Source organism: Oncorhynchus keta, chromosome 34 (assembly GCF_023373465.1).
Source record: "Oncorhynchus keta strain PuntledgeMale-10-30-2019 chromosome 34, Oket_V2, whole genome shotgun sequence".
Lineage (NCBI taxonomy): Eukaryota > Metazoa > Chordata > Actinopteri > Salmoniformes > Salmonidae > Oncorhynchus > Oncorhynchus keta.
Window position 1 is genome coordinate 19,168,973 of NC_068454.1, and position 19,854 is coordinate 19,188,826.

General features: G+C 48.9%; 2 protein-coding genes across 6 annotated transcripts in view; both read right to left on the minus strand.

The window, feature by feature from the left end:
- The window catches only part of LOC127915047 (keratin-associated protein 5-1-like), a 7,467-nt gene extending 5,609 nt beyond the window's left edge, over positions 1-1,858 (minus strand). For both annotated transcript variants that reach the window (XM_052493362.1, XM_052493361.1), the window contains exon 1: positions 1,729-1,858. The gene's annotated coding sequence lies outside the window, so the exon portion shown is untranslated. The remainder of the gene's footprint in view (positions 1-1,728) is intronic.
- LOC118396030 (B-cell CLL/lymphoma 9 protein-like) overlaps positions 1-19,361 on the minus strand; it is a 61,825-nt gene extending 42,464 nt beyond the window's left edge. Inside the window, exons 1-3 of one of the 4 annotated variants that reach the window (XM_052493357.1) lie at positions 19,153-19,361; positions 16,876-17,061; positions 9,096-9,162 (exon numbers count right to left, since the gene is read on the minus strand). The gene's annotated coding sequence lies outside the window, so the exon portion shown is untranslated. The other 3 variants (XM_052493359.1, XM_052493360.1, XM_052493358.1) reach the window with 3 other exon arrangements.
- Between the last annotated feature and the right edge of the window lie 493 nt (positions 19,362-19,854).

The following is a 19,854-nucleotide window of genomic DNA, read 5'->3' on the forward strand; positions in this document are numbered from 1 at the left end:
AACAACACACACACACACACACACACACACACACACACACACACACACTACAGAACAAACACACATTCACACACACACACACACACACAGCCACAACAGAATCCACACATACACAACATAAACACACACAAACACACAGCAGAAACCACACACACACAGCAGAAACCACACACAAACACACAGCATAAACCACACACACAGCATAAACCACACACACAGCAGAAACCACACACAAACACAGCAAAAGCAACACACACAGAAGAAACCACAGCAAAACACACACACACACACACAGCAGAAATCAAACACACACAGCACAAACCACACACACAGCACAAACCACACACACACACAGCAGAAACCACACACACACAGCAGAAACCACACACACACAGCAGACACCACACACACACACAGCACAAACCACACACACACAGCAGAAACCACACACACACACAGCGGAAACCACACACAAACACACTACAGAACAAACACACAGCCACAACAGAATCCACACATACACAGCAGAATCCAGACACACACAGCATAAACACACACAAACACACAGCATAAACCACACACACACACAGCAGGAAACCAGACACACAGCAGAAACCACACACACACAGCAGGAAACCTCACACACACAGCAGGAAACCACACACAATCAGACAGCAGAAATCACACACACACAGCAGGAAACCACACACACACAGCAGGAAACACACACACACAGCAGGAAACCACACACACACAGCAAGAAACCACACACACACACCCACACACAGCAGAAATCACACACACACACACACAGCAGAAACCACACACACACACAACAGAAACAACAAACACACAGCAGAAACCACACACACACACACACACACACACACAGCAGAAACAGCAAAAACCACACACACCCCTTCCCACACACACACAGGAGAAACCACACGCACACACACACACACACACAGGAGAAACCACACGCACACACACACACAGGAGAAACCACACGCGCACAGGAGAAACCACATACACACACACAGGAGAAACCACACACACACACAGGAGAAACCACACACACACAGGAGAAACCACACACACACACACACACACACACACGAGAAACCACACACATACACACACACACAGGAGAAACACCACACACACACACAGAAGAAACCACACACACACACACAGGAGAAACCACACACACACACACAGGAGAAACCACACACACACACACAGGAGAAACCACACACACACACACACACACACACACACACACACACACACACACACACACACACACACACAGGAGAAACCACACACACACACACAGCAGAAACCACACACACACACAGCAGAAACAGCAAAAACCACACACACCCCCTTCCCACACACACACAGGAGAAACCACACGCACACACACACACACACACACACACACACACACACACAGAAGAAACCACACACACACACACAGGAGAAACCACACACACAGCAGAAACCACACACACACACACAGCAGAAATCACACACATACACACACACCAGAAACCACACACAAACACACTACAGAACAAACACACACACATACACACAGCAGAAACACACACACACAGCCACAACAGAATCTATACATACACAGCAGAATCCACACACACACAGCATACACACACACACAGCAGAAACACACACACACACACACACAGCAGAAACCACACACACACAGCAAAAACAACACACACAGAAGAAACCACACACAGCCACAACAGAATCCACACACAGCAGAAACCACACACACGCAGCAGAAACCACACAGCCACAACAGAATCCACATACACACACCAAAATACACACACACACACACCAGAATCCACACACACCAGAATCCACACACACACACACACACACACACACACACCAGAATCCACACACATCAGAATCCACACACACACCAGAATCCACACACACACACACACACACACACACAAACAAACAGAATCCACACACACACCAGAATCCACACACACACACACAAACACCAGCATCCACACACACACCAGCATCCACACACACACAAACACCGGAATCCAAACACACACCAGAAACCACACACAAACAAACAGAATCCACACACAACAGAATACACACACACACACACACCAGAATCCACACACACGCACAAACAAACAGAATCCACACACACCAGAACACACACACACACACACACACACACACACACACACACACACACACACACACACACACACACACACACACACACACACACACACACACGAATCCAAACACACAGCAGAAACCACACACACACAGCAGAAACTACACACACACACAGCGGAAACCACACACAAACACACTACAGAACAAACACACATACACACACACACACAGCCACAACAGAATCCACACATACACAGCAGAATCCACACACACACAGCATAAACACACACAAACACACAGCATAAACCACGATAAAACATTCCCAAACCAGAAACCGTGGATTGATGGCAGCATTCGCGTGAAACTGAAAGCGCGAACCACTGCTTTTAAATCAGGGCAAGGTGTCTGGTAACATGTCCGAATATAAAACAATGCAGCTATTCCCTCCGCAAGGCTATTAAACAAGCTAAGCGTCAGTACAGAGACAAAGTGGAATCTCAATTCTATGGCTCAGACACAAGAGGCATGTGGCAGGGTCTACAGTCAATCACGGACTACAAGAAGAAACCCAGCCCAGTCACGGACCAGGATGTCTTGCTCCCAGGCAGACTAAATAACTTTTTTGCCCGCTTTGAGGACAATATAGTGCCACTGACACGGCCTGCAACGAAAACATGCGGTCTCTCCTTCACTGCAGCCGAGGTGAGTAAGACATTTAAACGTGTTAACCCTCGCAAGGCAGCAGGCCCAGACGGCATCCCCAGCTGCGCCCTCAGAGCATGCGCAGACCAGCTGGCCGGTGTGTTTACGGACATATTCAATCAATCCCTATACCAGTCTGCTGTTCCCACATGCTTCAAGAGGGCCACCATTGTTCCTGTTCCCAAGAAAGCTAAGGTAACTGAGCTAAACGACTACCGCCCCGTAGCACTCACTTCCGTCATCATGAAGTGCTTTGAGAGACTAGTCAAGGACCATATCACCTCCACCCTACCTGTCTTACACTGTGTATAAGACAGTAGTTTTGGAATTGTTAGTTAGATTACTTGTTGGTTATCACTGCATTGTCGGAACTAGAAGCACAAGCATTTCGCTACACTCGCATTAACATCTGCTAACCATGTGTATGTGACAAATAAAATTTGATTTGATTTGATGGTTGATGATATTATCTAGCGTGTCCTGCATTGCGTATAATCTGACTGAGCATACAAGTATCTAAGTATCTGACTGAGCGGTGGTAGGCAGAAGCAGGCACATAAAACATTCATTCAAATAGCACTTTTGTGCGTTTTGCCAGCAGCTCTTCGTTGTCCGTCAAGCATTGTGCTGTTTATGACTTCAAGCCTATCAACTTTCCCCTTCTGATGACCAGGTGGCGAATCGCATCTCTGCATGTCTGGCAGACATATCAGTGTGGATGACGGATCACCACCTCAAGCTGAACCTCAGCAAGACGGAGCTCCTCTTCCTCCCGGGAAGGACTGCCCGTTCCATGATCTCGCCATCACGGTTGACAACTCCATTGTGTCCTCCTCCCAGAGCGCTAAGAACCTTGGCGTGATCCTGGACAACACCCTGTCGTTCTCAACTAACATCAAGGCGGTGGCCCGTTCCTGTAGGTTCATGCTCTACAACATCCGCAGAGTACGACCCTGCCTCACACAGGAAGCGGCGCAGGTCCTAATCCAGGCACTTGTCATCTCCCGTCTGGATTACTGCAACTCGCTGTTGGCTGGGCTCCCTGCCTGTGCCATTAAACCCCTACAACTCATCCAGAACGCCGCAGCCCGTCTGGTGTTCAACCTTCCCAAGTTCTCTCACGTCACCCCGCTCCTCCGCTCTCTCCACTGGCTTCCAGTTGAAGCTCGCATCCGCTACAAGACCATGGTGCTTGCCTACGGAGCTGTGAGGGGAACGGCACCTCAGTACCTCCAGGCTCTGATCAGGCCCTACACCCAAACAAGGGCACTGCGTTCATCCACCTCCGGCCTGCTCGCCTCCCTACCACTGAGGAAGTACAGTTCCCGCTCAGCCCAGTCAAAACTGTTCGCTGCTCTGGCCCCCCAATGGTGGAACAAACTCCCTCACGACGCCAGGACAGCGGAGTCAATCACCACCTTCCGGAGACACCTGAAACCCCACCTCTTCAAGGAATACCTAGGATAGGGTAAGTAATCCTTCTCACCCCCCTAAAAAGATTTAGATGCACTATTGTAAAGTGGCTGTTCCACTGGATGTCATAAGGTGTATGCACCAATTTGTAAGTCGCTCTGGATAAGAGCGTCTGCTAAATGACTTAAATGTAATGTAACTCCGAGATGAGGCTGGTGTAACCAAAGTGAAGTGGCTAGCTAGTTAGCGTGCGCTAATAGCGTTTCAAACGTCACTCGCTCTGAGCCTTCTAGTAATTGTTCCCCTTGCTCTGCATGGGTAACGCTGCTTCGATGGTGGCTGTTGTCGATGTGTTGCTGGTTCAATCCCAGGGAGGAGCGAGGAGAGGGACGGAAGCTATACGGTTACACTGGCAATACTAAAGTGCCTATAAGAACATCCAATAGTCAAAGGTTAATGAAATACAAATGGTATAGAGGGAAATAGTCCTATAATAACTACAACCTAAAACGTCTTTCCTGGGAATATTGAAGACTCGTGTTAAAAGGAACCACCAGCTTTCATATGTTCTCATGTTCTGAGCAAGGAACTAAAACGTTAGCTTTCTTACATGGCACATATTGTATTATTTAAACCAAATTGAACATGTTTCATTATTTATTTGAGGCTAAATTGATTTTATTGATGTATTATATTAAGTTAAAATAAAAGTGTTCATTGTTCATTCAGTATTGATATAATTGTCATCATTACAAATATATATATAAAAATATATATTAATCGGTATCTGCTTTTTTTGGTCCTCGAATAAATCGGTATCTGCTTTTTTTGGTCCTCTAATAAATCGGTATCTGCTTTTTTTTGGTCCTCCAATAAATCGGTATCTGCTTTTTTTGGTCCTCTAATAAATCGGTATGTGCTTTTTTTGGTCATCTAATAAATCGGTATGTGCTTTTTTTTGTCCTCTAATAAATCGGTATCTGCTTTTTTTAGTCCTCTAATAAATCGGTATCTGCTTTTTTTGGTCCTCTAATAAATCGGTATCTGCTTTTTTTGGTCCTCTAATAAATCGGTATCTGCTTTTTTTGGTTCTCTAATAAATCGGTATCTGCTTTTTTTGGTCCTCTAATAAATCGGTATCTGCTTTTTTTGGTCCTCTAATAAATCGGTATCTGCTTTTTTTGGTCCTCTAATAAATCGGTATGTGCTTTTTTTGGTCCTCTAATAAATCGGTATGTGCTTTTTTTGGTCCTCTAATAAATCGGTATGTGCTTTTTTTGGTCCTCTAATAAATCGGTATCTGCTTTTTTTTAGTCCTCTAATAAATCGGTATCTGCTTTTTTTGGTCCTCTAATAAATCGGTATCTGCTTTTTTTGGTCCTCTAATAAATCGGTATCTGCTTTTTTTGGTCCTCTAATAAATCGGTATCTGCTTTTTTTGGTCCTCTAATAAATCGGTATCTGCTTTTTTTGGTCCTCTAATAAATCGGTATCTGCTTTTTTTTAGTCCTCTAATAAATCGGTATCTGCTTTTTTTGGTCCTCTAATAAATCGGTATCTGCTTTTTTTGGTCCTCTAATAAATCGGTATCTGCTTTTTTTGGTCCTCTAATAAATCGGTATCTGCTTTTTTTGGTCCTCTAATAAATCGGTATCTGCTTTTTTTGGTCCTCTAATAAATCGGTATCGGCGTTGAAAAAGCATAATCGGTCAACCTACACACACACACACACACACACACACACACACACACACACACACACACACACACACACACACACACACACACACACACACACACACACACACACACACACACACACACACACACACACACACACACACACACAGACAGAAAGGGATCATCAGAGAGGTTCCTCTCCCTCTATTAAATAAACTAGCTGATCAGTCAATCACCCACACCTCTTAGCCCTGCTGGATGTAAAAGGCCTGCTGACGTTTTAGCCTCATTTATGCTAATCCCATTTCGCAGCTCAGCCACAACAGAGCAGTGAGTAGCTCGCCCCCCTTTCTTTCTCTCCCTCTCCCCTCTGTCCTTCTCCTTCCCACTCTAAATCATTTTTTCCCACTATTTGTTTACACTTAAACTCTCCCTCGCTTCTCTCCTCTCTCTGCAAGACAATGACTCACAGACAGAAACACACACACACCCAGCTAAGCCTGTATAACCACTGGCACAGTAGCATAGACACACCAATCTTGCACAATCACAGTGAAAATATAGATGCAAACACACAGGTAGCATGTATCAACCCAGCCTGGATTCCACACAATGTAACGCCACCACCCCACACTGCAATGTCAACCATCAGTACCACTAGACTGCATCTATGGTTACTTCAGGTCTAAGGGACGGCTATGTTAGCTTAGCTTCACACACACCTTCTAATCGACAGTCTAAGACAAAGACAGTAAATCCCTTTGACCCCCCCCCCCCAGACAGACAGTCACACAGACCACAGGACTTAGCAGAGAGAGCAGAGGGAACATTCATCTCTATGAAGCTCCCTGTTAAATTCACTGAGTCGTGATTCCCACCAACATGTCTGACGCGGGGATACCCTGCTCTTCCTGCTCTGCTCGGCTGACAGCCGACACCTGGGAGTTCACCTGTTCAGGTGGCTTCCTGTACACGGTGCCAGATACACACACACACACACCACGCCTTGTATATAACACACAACACTCAGAACGCAGGGTAATGGCTAAATATACAGCTGTGATGCCACGGGAGGGGTGTGACATACATTCACCATGCTAAGACAAAACACACAAGCATTCATACACACACACACATATTCGTATGCGCACACACAGAGTTATAAGTGAGCTCTTGTTCCTTGTGAATGTCAAATATGTCAAATATTTACCATGAACTTTGACTGTTCCACATACTTAACTCACTCACTATACATACCTGTAGCACACACCTCAGTTGCTCTCCATCTTCCTTCTCCCTCCCTGTCCATATTCCTTCTCTCTCCCTGTCCATCTTCCTTCTCCCTCCCTGTCCATCTTCTTTCTCTCTCCCTGTCCATCTTCCTTCTCTCTCCCTGTCCATCTTCCTTCTCTCTCCCTGTCCATCTTCCTTCTCTCTCCCTGTCCATCTTCCTTCTCTCTCCCTGTCCATCTTCCTCCTCTCTCCCTGTCCATCTTCCTTCTCTCTCCCTGTCCATCTTCCTTCTCCATCCCTGTCCATCTTCCTCCTCTCCCTGTCCATCTTCCTTCTCTCTCCCTGTCCATCTTCCTTCTCTCTCCTGTCCATCTTCCTTCTCCCTCCCTGTCCATATTCCTTCTCTCTCCCTGTCCATCTTCTTTCTCTCTCCCTGTCCATCTTCCTTCTCTCTCTCTGTCCATCTTCCTTCTCCCTCCCTGTCCATATTCCTTCTCTCTCCCTGTCCATCTTCCTTCTCTCTCCCTGTCATTCTCTCTCCCTGTCCATCTTCCTTCTCTCTCCCTGTCCATCCTCCTTCTCTCTCCCTGTCCATCGTCTTTCTCTCCCTGTCCATCTTCTTTCTCTCTCCCTGTCCATCTTCCTTCTCTCTCCCTGTCCATCTTCCTTCTCTCTCCCTGTCCATCTTCCTTCTCTCTCCCTGTCCATCTTCCTTCTCTCTCCCTGTCCATCTTCCTTCTCCTCCCTGTCCATATTCCTTCTCTCTCCCTGTCCATATTCCTTCTCTCTCCCTGTCCATCTTCCTTCTCTCTCCCTGTCCATCTTCTTTCTCTCTCCCTGTCCATATTCCTTCTCTCTCCCTGTCCATCTTCCTTCTCTCTCCCTGTCCATCTTCCTTCTCTCTCCCTGTCATTCTCTCCCCCTGTCCATCTTCCTTCTCTCTCCCTGTCCATCCTCCTTCTCTCTCCCTGTCCATATTCCTTCTCTCTCCCTGTCCATATTCCTTCTCTCTCCCTGTCCATCTTCCTTCTCTCTCCCTGTCATTCTCTCTCCCTGTCCATCTTCCTTCTCTCTCCCTGTCCATCCTCCTTCTCTCTCCCTGTCCATCTTCTTTATCTCTCCCTGTCTATCTTCTTTCTCTCTCCTGTCCATCTTCCTTCTCTCTCCCTGTCCATATTCCTTCTCTCTCCCTGTCCATCTTCCTTCTCTCTCCCTGTCCATCTTCCTTCTCTCCCTGTCCATCTTCCTTCTCTCTCCCTGTCCATCTTCCTTCTCTCTCCCTGTCCATCTTCCTTCTCTCTCCCTGTCCATCTTCCTCCTCTCTCCCTGTCCATCTTCCTTCTCTCTCCCTGTCCATCTTCCTTCTCTCTCCCTGTCCATCTTCCTTCTCTCTCCCTGTCCATCTTCCTTCTCTCTCCCTGTCCATCTTCCTTCTCTCTCCTGTCCATCTTCCTTCTCTCTCCCTGTCTTTCTCTCTCCCTGTCCATCTTCCTTCTCTCTCCCTGTCCATCTTCCTCCTCTCTCCCTGTCCATCTTCCTTCTCTCTCCCTGTCCATCTTCCTTCTCTCTCCCTGTCCATCTTCTTTCTCTCTCCCTGTCCATATTCCTTCTCCCTCCCTGTCCATATTCCTTCTCTCTCCCTGTCCATCTTCCTTCTCCCTCCCTGTCCATCTTCCTTCTCTCTCCCTGTCCATCTTCCTTCTCTCTCCCTGTCCATCTTCTTTCTCTCTCCCTGTCCATCTTCCTTCTCTCTCCCTCTCTCTAAGTGTATTCAACTGAGCTAGTAGTAGCGTCTTGTAGCCTAAACCAAGTAGTCTCACCTCCCCACTGCTATGCTGCATCATATGTTATGTAATGTTGTAATGTCATGCTAAGGCACTCACCATGTCCATCAGGGTCATGATGTGGCCATCACTGCACCAGGAAGAGAAGCGTGTGTGACCCCAAAACCTGCAGGCAGGAGAGACAGGGAAAGGTTTACAGGAGACACACACAGAGCTGACTCACATCTGCTGTCTGTGCCTGGGCATGCATGGTGCCATGCGTGTCGGCCAGGCGGGTCAGAGCTGGCAGCAGGACTGGCACTCTGCAGCTCTACTGCTGCGCTGATCGTCTCACACACACACCTCACCACAGATTATCCTTCTCTCTCTTGCTCCAACTTTCTGGCTGTCACACAGAGAAGTGCATACACCGCAAGATACACCGCAAGATACACCGCAAGATACACACTTTTATATTGCTCAAATACCAGGACAAATATCAGGACAAATATCAGGACAAATACCAGGACAAATATCAGGACAAATACCAGGAAATACCAGGACAAATACCAGGACAAATACCAGGACAAATATCAGGACAAATACCAGGACAAATATCAGGACAAATACCAGGACAAATACCAGGACAAATACCAGGACAAATACCAGGACAAATACCAGGACAAATATCAGGACAAATACCTGGACAAATACCAGGACAAATACCAGGACAAATACCAGGACAAATACCAGGACAAATATCAGGACAAATACCAGGACAAATACCAGGACAAATACCAGGACAAATACCAGGACAAATACCAGGACAAATACCAGGACAAATACCAGGACAAATACCAGGACAAATACCAGGACAAATACCAGGACAAATATCAGGACAAATATCAGGACAAATACCAGGACAAATACCAGGAGAAATACCAGGACACAAACAGCACAGACGTTGCTAACAGATTGAACCTAAATAGTTTATTCACAGAGTACGTAATATAGGTTGATACAACCTGATACCTCCAACTCCAGTGCTTTCAACACACTAGCTCCTCTCACCTCCTGCCCTGCCTGTCCTCTCACCTCCTGCCCTCTCACCTCCTGCCCTGTCCTCCCCTCTCCTGACCTGTCCTCTCATCTCACCTCCTGCCCTCTCACCTCCTGTCCTCCCTGTCTTCCCTCTCCTGCCCTGTCCTCTCACCTCCTGCCCTCCTTGTCCTCTCTCCTCCTGCCCTCTCACCTCCTGCCCTGTCCTCCCCTCTCCTGACCTGTCCTCTCATCTCACCTCCTGCCCTCTCACCTCCTGTCCTCCCTGTCTTCCCCTCTCCTGCCCTGTCCTCTCACCTCACCTCCTGACCTCTCACCTCACCTCCTGTCCTTCCTGCCCTCCCACCTCCTGCCCTCCCTGTCCTTTCATCTCCTGCCCTCCCTGTCCTCTCACCTCCATGTCCTCCCACCTCCTGTCCTCCCACCTCCATGTCCTCCCACCTCCATGTCCTCCCACCTCCATGTCCTCCCACCTCCATGTCCTCCCACCTCCATGTCCTCCCACCTCCATGTCCTCCCACCTCCATGTCCTGCCACCTCCATGTCCTCCCACCTCCATGTCCTCCCACCTCCTGCCCTGTCCCCTCACTTCCTGCCCTCCATGCCCTCTCACCTCCTGTCCTGTCCTCCCCTGCCCTCCCCTCTCCTGACCTGTCCTCTCACCTCACCTCCTGTCCTCTCACCTCACCTCCTGTCTGCCCTGGCCTCTCATCTCCTGCCCTGTTCTCCCCTCTCCTGCCCTATCCTCTCACCTCCTGCCTTCCCACCTCCTGCCCTGTCCCCCCTGCCCTGTCCTCTCCCCTGCCCTGTCCCCCTGCCCTGTCCTCTCACCTCCTGCCCTCCCTGTCCTCTCACCTCCTGCCCTCTCCTGCCCTCGCACCCCCTGCCCTGTCCTCTCACCTCCCTGTCCTCTCACCTCCTGCCCTTCCTGCCCTCTCACCTCCTGCCCTCTCACCTCCTGCCCCCTCACCACCCTGTCCTCTCACCTCCTGCCCCCCCGGCCTCGCACCCCTGCCCTGTCCTCTCACCTCCCTGTCCTCTCACCTCCTGGCCTTCCTGCCCTCCCACCTCCTGCCCTCCCTGTCCTTTCATCTCCTGCCCTCCCTGTCCTCTCACCTCCCTGTCCTCCCACCTCCATGCCCTCCCACTTCCTGCCCTCCTTTCTCCTGCCCTGTCCCTTCACCTCCTGCCCTCTATGCCCTCTCACCTCCTGTCCTGTCCTCCCCTGCCCTGTCCTCCCCTCCCCTCTCCTGACCTGTCCTCTCACCTCCTGCCCTGTCCTCCCTGTCCTGTCACCTCCTGCCCTGCCCTCCCTGTCCTCTCACCTTACCTCCTGTCCTCTCACCTCACCTCCCGTCCTCTCACCTCACCTCCTGTCCTCTCACCTCCTGCCCTCCCTGTTCTCTCACCTCCATGTCCTCCCACCTCCATGTTGTCCCACCTCCTGCCCTCCCCTCCCCTGCCCTGTCCTCCCCTGCCCTGTCCTCTCACCTCACCTCCTGTCCTCTCACCTCCTGCCCTGTCCTCCCCCCTTCCCTGTCCTCTCCCCTCTGCCCTGTCCCCCTGCCCCCAATGTCCTCTCACCTCCTGCCTTCCCTGTCCTCTCACCTCCTGCCCTCCCTGCCCTCTCACCTCCTGCCCTCCCTGCCCTCTCACCTCCTGCCCTCCCTGTCCTTCACCTCCTGCCCTCTCACCTCCTGCCCTCTCACCTCCTGCCCTCCGTGTCCTCTCACCTCCCTGTCCTCCCACCTCCATGCCCTCCCACCTCCTGCCCTCCTTTCTCCTGCCCTGTCCCCTCACCTCCTGCCCTCTATGCCCTCTCACCTCCTGTCCTGTCCTCCCCTGCCCTGTCCTCCCCTCTCCTGACCTGTCCTCTCACCTCCTGCCCTGTCCTCCCTGTCCTCTCACCTCCTGCCCTGTCCTCCCCTCTCCTGCCCTGTCCTCTCACCTCCTGCCCTCCCTGTCCTCTCACCTCCTCTCCTCTCCTGCCCTCTCACCTCCTGTCCTCTCACCTCCCTGCCCTCTCACCTCCTGCCCTCCCTGTCCTCTCCCCTCCCCTCCTGTCCGCTCACCTCACCTCCTGTCCTCTCACCTCCTGCCCTGTCCTCCCCTCTCCTGCCCTGTCCTCTCACCTCCTGTCCTCCCTGTCCTCTCACCTCCTGCCCTTCCCTGTCCTCTCACCTCCTGCCCTCCCTGCCCTCTCCTCTCCTGCCCTTCCCTGTCCTCTCACCTCACCTCCTGTCCTCTCACCTCACCTCCCGTCCTCTCACCTCACCTCCCGTCCTCTCACCTCACCTCCTGTCCTCTCACCTCATGCCCTCTCACCTCCCTGCCCTCTCACCTCCCTGCCCTCTCACCTCCCTGTCCTCTCACCTCCTGCCCTCCCTGTCCTCTCACCTCACCTCCTGTCCTCTCACCTCACCTCCTGTCCTCCCCTCTCCTGCCCTCTCACCTTCTGCCCTCCCTGTCCTCTCACCTCCTGCCCTGTCCTCCCCTCTCCTGCCCTGTCCTCTCTTCTCCTGTCCTCCCTGTCCTCTCACCTCCTGCCCTCCCTGTCCTCTCACCTCCTGCCCTTCCTGTCCTCTCACTTCCTGCCCTTCCTGTCCTCTCACCTCCTGCCCTTCCTGTCCTCTCACCTCCTGCCCTTCCCTGTCCTCTCACCTCCTGCCCTTCCCTGCCCTCTCCTCTCCTGCCCTCTCACCTCCTGTCCTCTCACCTCCTGCCCTCTCACCTCCTGTCCTCTCACCTCCTGTCCTCACCTCACCTGTCCTCCCTGTCCTTTCACCTCCTGCCCTGTCCTCTCACCTCCTGCCCTCCCTGTCCTCTCACCTCCTGCCCTCCCTGTCCTCTCACCTCCTGCCCTCCCCGTCCTCTCACCTCCTGTCCTCTCACCTCCTGCCCTCCCTGTCCTCTCACCTCCTCTCCTGTCCTCTCACCTCCTGCCCTCCCTGTCCTCTCACCTGCTATCCTGTCCTCTCACCTCCTGCCCTGTCCTCCCCTCTCCTGCCCTCTCACCTCCTGCCCTGTCCTCCCCTCCCACCTCCTGCCCTCCCTCCTCCCCACCCTCTGCACTACCTCCCTCCATCCCTCTGGTCGCTCCCACACTCTGTCCACATTCCTCCTTAGCTCATGCTGTGAGGACATTTCCCTGCGGCTCAAAACATTGTGAGAAATCCCAGCGGTCAGGGGGAGCCTTGTGAGGCCCTGTGCCCCACAGAGACAGAGGGAACACAACACACACTTCCCTTTCTCCCGAAGGAGCTGGATACGCCCGGCTAAAATGTAGGCACCACTGAAATAGCACAATGCAAATATTTCAATTTGATGTGCAACAACAAAATAAATAGTCTATCATGCAAACATTTCTGATGGTCTGTCATACAACTGGATATTGTGATGTTAAATCTATGTGGTCCATTTCTATACTGTACACTTCCCCTCCCCCCAATCATTTTCTGGTGAGCAGCAGGAGCGTGTGGTAATTTTTTTATTTTATACCCCTTTTTCTCCCCAATTTCATAGTGTCCAATTGTTTAGTCGCTACTATCTTGTCTCATCGCTACAACTCCCGTACGGGCTCGGGAGAGACTGAGGTTGAAAGTCATGCGTCCTCCGATGCACAACCCAACCAAGCCGCACTGCTTCTTAACACTGCGTGCATCCAACGCGGAAGCGAGCCGCACCAACGTGTCGGAGGAAACACTGTGCACCTGGCAACCTTGGTTAGGGTGCACTGCACCCGGCCTGCCACAGGAGTCGCTGGTGCGCGATGAGTCAAGGATATCCCTACCAGCCAAGCCCTCCCAAACCCGGATGACGCTGGGCCAATTGTGCGTCGCCCCACGGACCTCCCGGTCGCGGCCGGTTACGACAGAGCCCGGGCGCGAACCCAGAGTCTCTGGTGGCACAGCTGGCACTGCAGTACAGCGCCCTCAACCACTGCGCCACCTGGGAGGCCCTCGTGTGGTAATTTTAGATGGCGTGAGACCAAGACATTGATTAGTCATCCTGAGGAATGGGAGGAGCATGGGGACAGAGAGAGCAGATTTAGCTGAGCTCAAAGTCTGTCTGTTTTGTGTCTAACATACTGTACACACACCTCGAATAAGGTCCTACTGACCCAAGGCTTACACAATAAAAGCTGCAGAGGGCATATGTGTGGAAGTAATTCTTATCTTTGATGATTACATCACACACACCCACCTCCTCTCCTGTCTTGTAGGCCAACATTAGCCCTGTGGAGAGAACATGAACCATGGTCTGTGCCTGAATTACCACACTTTACCCTGGTGTGTCATTCCCGTGGAATTTTAAACACACTGGCAAAGACCTGCCTAATTAAAGTGCACAGGCAGACACAGAAACACATGTATTATAGACACGCAGGCACATTCACAGACACACAAGTTACACAGAGGCTGGTAGACACAGAGAGTTTCACTGAGACTGGGCAGAAGGATCATATGGAACCTTAGTGGGGAACAAAGTAATGAGACATTCTGGAAGTGTTCTGGAACGATAAAGGAGCCCAGGGTTCTGGAACCTTGGAACAGCACCAGACCAGAAGACAAACCTACCAGCTGGAACTGTACACATTCTGGCCATGCAAAAAGAGAGATGGCATGCCATCTACCTAACCTCATCCATTACCCCTTAATTAAGAACAAATACCTCATGGTTTTGCTCATTCTGGTTGCATTCATTAGGGCAAACCTCAAAACATTTTTTCTTCCGATTTGGTGCCGGATGCTCACAAGCCTGCTGACAATATTGACTGTTTTAGTGGTGTCATCTGCAGACCAACTGCCAGGCTAGTGGCTACCATGGTTCTGGGTACAAGCAGACTGTGGTTCTGTCTCCAACTCCCCACCTAGGGCCAGGGGGAACAGCCTGTACACAGAACGAACTGTCTAGCAACGCACAGCAACACGAAGGACAAGTGTCAGATGGGCAATCCACAGTAACAGTGACACTGAGACTCAGATGATCTCACTTTAAAATTAATGTCAAGCAAAAAACAATGATTGCAGAGTTAAACAAAACATACAACTCTGAACAAGGACTACTTTTAACAATTTCCACTGAATTGTACAAAAGTAAATGTACTTGAAGAACAGTGCAGATGCCAGGTTTGGTAACAGAACAACGGTTTGTTCTGTTGGTGCCGTTATTCTGTTAACAAACTTGGTATCTGCACTGTTCTTCAAGTAACTGTGTTTGTCAAATTTGAGAGGAAATTGTTAAAAGTAGTATTTTGTGCATAGAGCTGCATTTTAAAGTGAGAAATCGAATTCTCAGCATCACTCTGTGGAATAGCCCAACTACGGTCTGACCCAGATGTGAGTATAGCCCAACACACACACGCACAAAACACACCAGCAGCCTGTATTCTGTGGGCTTGTAGGACATGCCAGGTTCAATACTGACCGTTTCTAGACCTCAGCTGTTAAAGCAGCTATACAGCGTGTAGCTACAGAGAGGAGAGGCACATGACAAAAGGGATTGGAGAGTCTAAGAAGTCAGCTGGAGTTTAAAGACAGATTTGGTGGGATGGTTAAACGGAGAGGAATATTATCTGGGACAGACAGTGGCTTTCGCCATGCTGGGGAATGGGTTTCTATAGTGAGTCATAGCCAATGTCTGAAAGACTGGTTCCTCATGTCGTGTCACTGTTCTGTTTCCCCTACTTACCTACCTACAGTGTGTGGGTGTATGTTGGTGTGCCTTGCCTTAATGACGCCCTGCTGTCAGTCACGTACGTACGTGTGTGTGGCTAAAGCACATCATGCATCTCTCTCTAAACACGTAGGGCTGGATTCAATCCGTACTGCTAAAGTATCGTGGAAGATCACCATTCATTTAATGATCATTTCCGATTGAGCTGGCATATGCAGTAGGGCCGGGACGATACAAGTATCGCGATACTCATTAGTATCGTGGCAAGGAAACAGAACACAAAGCAGATTTCACTTCTTTAGGAAAACTGTTGGAAACAAACATCATTATGTTGTCATCTAGTCACATTTATTTATTTTCCAAGCTATAGCACACTTTATTTTACAGACAGCAGGTTTTTAAAGGTCCAAAAAGTTTGGTCTGCTTCGTGTTTTCATTTGCCACAGAAAAAAACATTGCAATAATGGTATTGTCACAGCCCTAATATGCAGCGTTTATAACGAATGCTTCTCCGCGACCACGGGAACAATGTTTTTACTGTCAATCGTGCTATAAAGCAGATCTTCAGCACCACAGATTGAATAGATCCCTAACACACATTTCTCTCCTACTAATCATCCCATATTGATGTGAGGACAGTTTTACCCCGGGATTTTAATTTGAAAAGCCATGAAGTGAACTATACAGGAAACATGAGCCAAATTCACTAAGGAGAAAAATAAATTGTCCTTAATACACCCATATCCATTTCCCTGTCCTCTTCTTTGCAGTGGTTTTTGGTTAACAGTCTATGGATTAGATAACAGATAAATAAACCGTGTGGATGGTTCTCAGGCAGAACATCCTGAGCCTCCTGTGTCTTCACCATGAATAGATCACAGATAGCACTGCTCGGCCAAAACAATCCAGGGTCATCTCTTCTCCCCTCACAGCCTTGAATGTTCAACAGGCATTGAAACAGGCAAAGGTAGTGTGTGTGTGTGTGTGTGTGTGTGTGTGTGTGTGTGTGTGTGTGTGTGTGTGTGTGTGTGTGTGTGTGTGTGTGTGTGTGTGTGTGTGTGTGTGTGTGTGTGTGTGTGTGTGTGTGTGTGTGTGTGTGTGTGTGTGTGTGTGTGTGTGTGTGTGTGTGTGTGTGTGAGACAGACTATAGTGATTGATTGATTACCTTAGTAGGTCCCCAGCCCTCTCAGTAGGGCCTCATATGGAGATCCATCCCTTGGGTCCCCAGAGCCACAACCTTTGAACCCTGACTCCTCCCACTCAGACAAAGCCACCTGAACACAGGAGCTGATCCTTGCTCAGTCACGAGTAACACCCTCACAGACACAGGTCACCGCAGCCAAACACACACCTAAGAGAGACAGAGTTTTTTTACTCATCCAATAAACCGTCTGTTGCATAAAGACATGTTACACTGCCATGAACGATACAACAGTGCCAATTCTTCAAATGTGAACTAGTTCAGCCCCTCTTTAGTAGAATATATTCTATCTAGGAATTAGTTTCCCCTCTCTAGAACTAGCCTAGCTGAATGGTTAAATGGTCTCCAACCCTGGTCCTGGAGACCTAAGGGGTGTTCAAGCTTTTCTTCTTGCCCAGAGCTCTTACAACTCAACTTCATCGACTGTTCTCTATGCTACTGCACAGCAAGCGAAACTGGAGCGCCAAGTCTAGGACCAAAAGGCTCCTTAACAGCTTCTACCCCCAAGCCATAAGACTGCTGAACAACTAATCAAATGGCCACCGGACTATTTACATATACACACACACACCCGTCCCATTTGTTTTTACACTGCTGCTACTAGCTGTTTATTATCTATGCAGTCACATACATTGACTCGGTACCAGTACCCCCTGTATAAAGCCTTGTTATTGATATGTAATTATCTTTTTACTTTTTCTTTTTTTTTCCTTAATTGATTTAGTAAATATTTTCTTAAATCTATTTCATTCATTTCATTGTTGGTTAAGGGCTTGTAAAGTAAGCATTTCACTCAAAGGTCTACACCTGTATTCAGCGCATGTGACAAATAAAATGATTTGATGAGCCGATTCAGGTGTATTAGTGCTGGGCTGGAACAAAAAAAGCACTCAGGGTTGGTGGTGAACACTGGACTAGAAGAGAGAAGACTTCAGTCCAGAAGGGGCAGCGTATGTCTACTGGTTCATATTGTTGCTGTCAGACATATTAGGGTTCAGGGTAACCAGGTGTTTGGACTCTAGCCAATCAATAACAATAATTGATCAATTACGTGACTGGGAGAAACGAAAATCAGCAGGACTGTGGCCGTTGACACACACATTCAATACCACTTAATCGTGTAGGCCTATCTGGCCTTGGTTAGTTTACATATCGGGCATTATCAGTGATATCACTTGATTTCAAGTGCTCCAATTGCAGAATGGCCAATACAAGAGGTTACAGCCAGATAGGGTACTGTAGCACTATAACTGTATAGCAAGTCTACTACCGCATTACATTGCCAGCCATAAATACACATAACATATAACATAACATAACCGTAGGCTAGGTTTGCAAACGACCCCCCCTCCGAAATCTCAGCGTCTCACTGGCCAGTATTTGGCGGCCTCAGTACTCCAGGGCGCTCCAAACTCCAGCAACTTTTTTATCCTAAAAAAAAGTTGTTCCTGTTTCACCAGAGTTGGGGGGAAGGGACTATACTGCGCTCTCCTCTCACTCACACTCACACAGCCCCGGCCAGCGCAAACAAAGTCGGCCCCGAAAGGTGGGGGGGTCTCACGGCATAACCCTGCTTGTCCAAATCAGCGCCCACAAAACAGACAACAATTAAAGGGAAACATTTGAAGCTTTGTCTAAGAGAAATATAAAGCCACTCCCACGACAGTCAGTGTTACATTTTGAAGTTCAGTACTGTAACAATGTAACAATGTTGTCGTGAACGAAATTCGCTTGAGCTTATTACCACGTAGGATATGATATAGGTTCTCTGTGTGGATAGCCAAATAGGGTAGGTAGGGGCGACATATTTGTTAGGCCATTTAGTGAACCTAAAATAGCCTACGCCTTTTTAAAGAAAATATTAATTGTATTGTATAATGCCTGCGCCGAATTGTGTTGAAGAATGTGGCACATGCATGTTGCACCGTATTTTCAGTTTCGCGAAACACGATCGGTCCTCCTCTTGTATAGTGTAAAAAAAATATTCCTCCGCGCGTAATAACACATCCTGTCAACGTTGTATGAAATAATCCGCTGTTTTCACAAAATATTTTTTTTAATCACCGCTGATGTGAAAAAACGATCACTCCTTGTGTCAAACCAGGTACGGCGGGTTTTATGGCCATCCTTCGGGAACAGGGGTACAGCGGATACCGGACTGAGATGTCCCTGGGAGGAGGACCCGCGTGTAGCCTTGCCAAGAGGCAAGCGGCCACAGCGACACTTTCCCCGAAAACTCACCTGGAATGATTCCTCGGGCCTGCTTCGTGTAATAGGCTACGTTCTATAGCCTGATTGTAGTAATCAAATAGCAACATTATTCGTCCAACGATATTAAAGAGCAATGTGTCGCCCCCTTCGCCTGAGCTTCCAGCGGTCCGTCCTACTACATTATAGCCAAGATTTCCTACTGTTTCCCCCGCCCGTCCCAGCGTGTTGGTTTAGTCCGAATTCTAAGTAGCAATTCTAGGTCAGGGCAATGTTCAGCTGCCAAACGTTGTCGAACGTTGCAGATAGAAATGTCACGAATGGCGCCAATGTGATTCCTTATTCTACGTGTTAGATGCATGTTTGTTCTACGTAGACTATTTCTATCTGGACGTTCCAAAACGTTGCGTTCTGCTGAACACACCCCTGGATATATTCATTACGACGATTATGTTGCAAAACGCTTCGGCTGCAGAAACAGTTTACGCCAAACAGAAAATGTTTTGCAACTAAAACGAGAATTTCTATTGGACAAATTCAAGTAGGTAATTTCCCATTCTGATTGCTTCCGCTTGGTTCTGAAATGGTAAAGGGTTTCCGTTGCAAGACGTAATGAATACACCCCTGGTCTGTGTGCCAATGAGAATGTAACTGTCGGACAGAAAACACGGACAAGTAGGCTTTTGAAAATTATAATATTATATTCCACTGGTTTGACATGAAAATGACTATTAA